The sequence below is a fragment of the Botryllus schlosseri genome, chromosome 4 (genome assembly GCF_051294905.1).
Source record: "Botryllus schlosseri isolate E-star chromosome 4, Bs_hap1, whole genome shotgun sequence".
In the NCBI taxonomy this organism is placed as follows: Eukaryota; Metazoa; Chordata; class Ascidiacea; order Stolidobranchia; family Styelidae; genus Botryllus; species Botryllus schlosseri.
The window spans coordinates 13,411,414-13,418,148 of record NC_137239.1 but is presented as its reverse complement, the minus strand read 5'-3'; the positions used below and the strand labels follow the sequence as shown (position 1 = coordinate 13,418,148).

At 41.4% G+C, this 6,735-nt stretch overlaps 1 long non-coding RNA gene across 1 annotated transcript; it reads right to left on the bottom strand.

Annotated features, from left to right (window-relative positions):
- Positions 1-1,326: 1,326 nt before the first annotated feature.
- LOC145438156 (uncharacterized) lies at positions 1,327-6,533 on the bottom strand. The gene is made up of 3 exons (XR_013914857.1): positions 6,240-6,533; positions 4,946-4,982; positions 1,327-1,476 (listed from the first exon to the last, which is right to left on the bottom strand). It is a non-coding gene; the product is annotated as an uncharacterized LOC145438156 (long non-coding RNA).
- Between the last annotated feature and the right edge of the window lie 202 nt (positions 6,534-6,735).

Genomic DNA, 6,735 nt, shown 5'->3' with positions numbered 1-6,735 from the left:
TTCTCCCGTAATTGCGAATACAGTTAGACTCAATCGGGTAAATTAGGCGTTTTTTTCATTTTGGTAGGGGCTAGGCCACCAAGCAAGAAATCGTGTGACAATTAAACACGCGAAGCGTGAAGAATATATTCGCTACTATTTCAGTGTATTGTAATGTACGACGATTTACTGAAAATGTGACTGGACCCTGGATCTCCCAATGCGTCGGAACTGATATTTTAGTCATCAACATCCCAGGTGTCGGAGCCAGAATTGTAATTTTTGGTTGGCATTGCAAGTTCACATTCTGAGCAATTCATTTTCGATAATATAATAGGAAATTACCTCACGGGCCACGCAAAACCCTCTCGCGGGCCACATTTGCCCCGCGGGTTGGCCACCCCTGATATAAACAGGCCCATTCGATAATTTCAGAGCCTGAGCCGGAGCTGGAGCCGGAGCAGTGGAAATAATGCGGCTCCGGAGCTGGAGCCGGAGCTAATGTATGATAGGAGAAAGCTCCGGAGCTGGAGCTGGAGCAGTTTAAATTTATAGCCGCTCCAAAGCCCTGGTAACAGGGTACACCGTCGTTTCGAGGGCAATCCGAACATGTGCAAGATACTGTGATTTTTATCGATACCGATTACTTGATGACTTGAATTTGACCCGTAAATTTTGTTTCGAGTCACGAGTCAATTCACATTTCTGATACGCCGAGTCAAGTCAAGTCGTTTTTGCAAAGTGACTCCAGCCAAGTCAAGTTATACGAAGAAGGTGACTCGAGACATCCCTATACTGGAGAAATACATTACTTTACGGATGTAGCTGTTATGTATGTTCCATCCATACCCATGGTTACCTACCTTCGATTGTAGATATGTAGTAGTTTCATGCGTAGCGGGCGTGTGGTGGGTTCTAATGTAATAAAATACGAGTGGCGAACTGAATCAGCTAACCGTTTGGTTTCATATATTTGTAATTCTGACACTATAAAAATGGATCGGTGCCTTATCATTTTACCAACCATGAACCCTCACCTCAAGTCACTGATATAAATCAGAATTAACCGACATAGTTCGGGGTCATGGTACTATGCTGTGAAACGAGCAGAGGCTTTTTGTTTGATGCATTGGGAACGTAAATATCCATTTTGAATTTCAATCCGCCATGATACTAGACCGTGACCAATTATCTCGGTCAGACCAACTCTTTATTGTAACGTAACGCTGAATAGCGTACAGAATGCGACGCCGTCCTGTGACACAGCACACGTACACCGCTGAACTGCTAATGACATCAGCCAGGAGAATATTCCTGCCTTGCTTGAGAGTTCAGATGATGATGCGATTATATACTGAGAATTTTATATTTTCGCAGGAGTCATTCAAAGATTTGGATCCGTCAAACAGGCATAGTAAAAATCTGAACTGATTTAAAATATTCGGTTCGCCCACGAGAAAATTTTTGAAATGCTTCATTGTCTTCATTCACGAGAATCTGAAACAGGACAAGCAAATTATTTATATGTTTTATTGTCTTTGCGGATGGTTTGCGCAGCCGCTTCAGTCAGGTGAAATAATGGCACAGGGGCCAAATTCGATTTCTTACGGCTGCGACATCTAGTCAAGAATGCAAAGTTGAAAAAATTTATTATTTATCCTACACATAAATTATCAACCTAGTCACAGGCATATTTGTGAATGATAATATTCATTCTATGTCGCAGAGTATATATATGTCTTCATACATTCGTTACAATAGTAATAGCCTTATATCGGTTCGAGTCCTACCAAGGGATTCCGAATCAAGCTCTGGACGTTTACCTATTGGTTCTACTGTTACCTGAGATGCCTGGCCATTGGGCAGTTTCCTACAAACGTCAAGACCGGTGGTTCTTAAACTATTTTAGACATACCTCTTGATCCGCGCATTTCGTATCGTCATATCAAAAAATAATACATTATGTTTGCAATCTCAACGCATAGTTTAATGGCATGGAAGGTCATCTTTGCAGAGTGACCGCTCAAATAAGAAATCTGGACTATAAACAGAGTAATAATTACGAGCTGGAAGTAGATCACGCCAAGCGCGAAAAAAACTTTCAGTTCATGATATTGTCAAAACTAATCATGTGCAATGGTAGCACGTAACATATACGTATTTGTGGTGATTTTGATGTCAAGTCCCGTCTATTTCCTGGCTTGGTTATAGGCTCAATCATACCTGACTACGAACTAAATCAAAAACCAATGGCCGGGGCAACACGCCATTAAAACTTGGCATTTTTTCGCGGGACAAACAATTCTTCTTTTCGGGTCGCAGATGCTCTGCAGGTTAATAATTCTATTGATTACTTTTGGAATGCCATGAATTGGCAATCTACAAAATGTTTCTCAATTGAGAACACTCTTGGTGGTTACCTTGACGTTCTAAGACACTTAGGTTTAAATCCTTGCACCTTAGATTCAAAAGGCATATTGTACATGGCATATGAGACGACCTTACAAGCAAATGTCTCATTTCTCCATAACTGTGTGTCTTTCTACGCACTCTGCACAGATGATTGACGGGCAGACCATAAAAGCATCAGCTTACACCTACCGCTACGCGCATTCACAAGCCAATCCTAATTCACAGACATCTTGTGATCGGTGTAAGGTCTGGTATGAGTTGCAATAAAGCATCGGCGAATGGATAGTATGACGCTCCTAGGACATTTCAAATCGCTCTATAATTAGGATTATTGTCTGAAACTCGGAGGTTATAGAACAATATAGACTCATTCCGAATTCCTAAACTTTTTTTCTCTCAGGCGACTTCGCGCCCAGATTCAGATGCTTTCACGCCCCAAAGGAGGCACGCCCCGCAATCTGATAACCACTGGTCTAGACTATAGATCGGAGGTTCTCAACCTTTGCTACTCCGCCGAACACCTACGTTAATCTGCAAGCCTTCACGGAACCTGTAATTTCTGATGAGTCATAAAAGAGAAAGTCTCACACATTACACATCCGATACCTTACTATAGATTATTAATGCTCAAACGAACTGTAAGTCAACAGAGTGGTAAAAGAACGAAACCATTAGAATTTAATTTTCACACAAAACGAAAATCAGTTTGACTTCCATTCAATTACCGGTTCAGAAATGCGAGGCTTCACCCTAGAAAGTGTCATCGTATTGTTCGGTCGAAACGCGATTGATACCAATTAATTACTAACAACTGAGCTTACAAGTAGTGAAGATTGAGTTGGCATTTCAGAAGGTCGTGGTTTACGGTATCGAACGCAGACCTTCCACTGCACATGACGTGCAACCACAACTAGGGTTGCATTTAAAACAAAAATCAATTTAAAACAAACGTGTTTTAAACAAGGCTCTTGTTTAAAACATGTTTTTATTGTGTTTTTTTTATCCATGATGTCACGAATATTTAATCATGAATTGTCATTGACAATTGAAAATGTAGGGTACATATGTCTCTTTCGGCGAAAAGGGCTACCGATCACTGTCATAAACTGACCAAAAGTATCTTTAACCAGGACTACATCGCTATGAAGCATTTTTACGGTCCGCTGTCATCATAATCAGAACACCCAATCCGTACCAACTGTTGAACAGACGACGATTTCGAGGGTTCCAGCCACCCCACATCGCATACGTCGACTATTTTGAGTGCAAATCGTCCGTAAGCTCATACTGCATTAGTTTTCAGACGTATTTCCACAATCATTGCAGAATTAAACAACGTTTGAAAAAATAACACAATTCTGTTTTTTTAAGATGACATTTGCTTAAAACGCTGGTTTAAACAAAGTGCTTCAAAACAACGTTTGTTTTAAATTCAACCATCACCACAACTATCACAACTCCACTACTTATCAGGCCTAATTGCGAACAATGAGTGTGCGTCTTGAGCTTCACTAGTGTTCCGTGGAGCACCGGTAAAGAACCACAGCTCTAGAGTAACAATGGGCTGATTCAGCAACAATATCTCATGGGCAAGATATAGACGAGAGCAACAACAACAACATAAAGATTGACGTGAAAGTAGGCCAATCCGCTTTGAGCTGGCGACCCTGTGCTAGTCGTGTAAACAGAGAAGTCAGCATGCCGGATCTGGCCGTCTCTGGTATTAGACTTTGATTTGGACTTACGTCTTTCCGTTAAAATTAGCACCCCCGATGATGATATGTAGAGCTATAGCACATAAATTGCATTTTTATACCAGGGGTTTTCGGTCTCGCCTTTGCTTGGTAATCAAATTCCCAAATAAGCTGTGAATCGGTATTGACGAAGGAGCTGAACTTTCCTTCAGTAATAAGCATACCAAATTATACGTAGAGGTGGGTCACGTCACGGTACATTTGTAAATCAGATATATCGCCGAGACCATGAAAATGTAAGGGACCAGTAGTTTAGACGGTGTCCGGTCAATACCGAGAAAACCATTACCGAGAATGCCATTACCGAGAATGGACACCACCGAGAATGGACATTACCGAGAATGGACACCGCCGAGAATGGACATTACCGAGAATGTAATATATGCAATGCAGGCATGTTATGCATATGCACAGGTCGTGTCTGTGCATCACGGCGTCGCCACATTCGGTATCGATGCTCAGGTATAAATTTCGCGACAACGTCAGTCTCAGTAAGCTATATTCTTGACATTGGTCATTATCGGTAATGTCCATTCTCGGTGGTGTCTATTCTCGGTAATGACCATTCTCGGTAATGTCCATTCTCGGTAATGTCCATTCTCGGTAATGATATTCTCTGTAATGTCCATTCTCGGTAATGGTTTTCTCGGTATTGGTATAGAACCAGTTTAGACACACCATATGCTCTATCTACATAATTGCTGGGTGTTTGGGACATTCATATCATTGATTTCAGTTTAGTTTTAACTAGTCCTTCATAAACCTCAACGGAATTCTGTCTATTAAAAATCGATACTCACCATCGTAAGCCTTTTCAAATTCATTTTCGGTCATGTCCTGAAATATCAAAATCGAAGTTACGACATTGATAGAGGTAGCGCAAATTACAACTTTAATTGTGCACTATTACCAGAGGCCGTCAGTAGTGAAGTAAAGTAAGTCTACCTCTTCGATGTAGCCAGGTAGGTTTCGCTCATTTGTACTGTTTACAAAAAATGGTCTTTTGTACTACTACCATATCCGCTATACATATTGAAGATTGATCTAGGCCATCGGTCGGCAACCTTTCGTATGCAATGCTAAAATAACACCGACTGGCGTGCCACATATTTAAGGTATTTTCGCAATTATCGTCTCAGGCAAAAAATTTCACCAACCGACTATCCGAAGCTGGCAACGGCATCGCTCACGTCGGTGATTCCTAACGTATCGGTGCCGAAGGGTATAAATGTGAATCGTAACTACACCAGAGCTATCGTGTACATAATGTGTGCCTAATTTCTTGCAAAGATGGCCGATTTCTAATAGTCACGCTCCAACAAATTGCACATGCCTGGACTGAAGCCATGTTTCAATGGCTTTAGTCACCTTTTTCATTTCATACATGCACCAAAAACGTATGGCATACTAACCGTTCAAATGCGTTTTTTTTTCGGATGTGTAAGGCTTCGGTCGTGAAAAGCCGATAAAGTTCAGATTTGGGTAGTGATATAAAAAGTTTTAGAACCAACTAGGCTTGTAAGACCAAATAGGTTTTAACTTCATTCGAACTAACTTTCAAGAAAACTTGGGATATTTTATTCGATAAAGGAAAAACATATTGGTTTAAAAAAGACCACTGAACGCATTCGACCGTCCATGGTGCAGTTTCGGATATCGTGTTGCAAACAAAATCATTGTTGGTGGGTTACCATCCCGGGCGCAACATGATTTTCCATTTTCAAAACTTCTGTTTCATTTTTTCAGCATATTTAAGTTATTAAGTCGTGTGCGTTAAATCATTTGGCCTGCCATGAAAATTCAGTTTGCGTGCCACTTGTGGAACAAGTGCCTAGAGTTTCCGACCCCTGATCTCGGCACCTCCTCGTCGTCCCATCCTCGTAAGCAGTTCTTACAAAAGCCCAGACGAAAGCCGGCCACACTATAGGGTTGCTTAGATGAGAATGAGGCAATATAAGCCCTAGTGTTAAATGAAAATACTGTCGATAAAACATGAGTAATAAACAATGGCGAATATAAACCGTCTGTAAAATTAGCTTCACGCTAGCATTGTTAACGTAGGTGCTTTGAAACGGGTTCGAACAGACAACCTACCGGAAACGTGTCGTCGATGGTTTCACCCTCGTCCACTCGTTCGTCTCCATAGCGGCGAGGCGGGAAATGGATATGACTCCGGCGTCTGTTAGCGCTATAAGGATGTCGATGCCAGTGATATGCATTCGCTTCCAAGACAAGTACGACGATTAGGAACAAACTCAGAACAACTTTGCTATGCATGTTTCGCAACGTATCCCACAAAATCACTCGCAAGAATGAACGCTGAACAGTGAAATTAAATAAATATGGTCTGCTATTATCGCTGTCTTATATCCTCTTTTGTCAAGTGTCACTGTCCCACCGAATCGGAACTGAGCCATTTCCAATTTTATCCCAGACGAGGTCGATAAACCGAAATGTCTATTCCGTTTCGAGATCAAAATACGCGGGGGAAAAGGATATAAGGATGTTTGTCCAAGGCAATTTGGTTGAAATCATTATATCCGTTCATTATCTCCGGGGCGCGGTATGTAGGCTGCTAATATCCGCCATA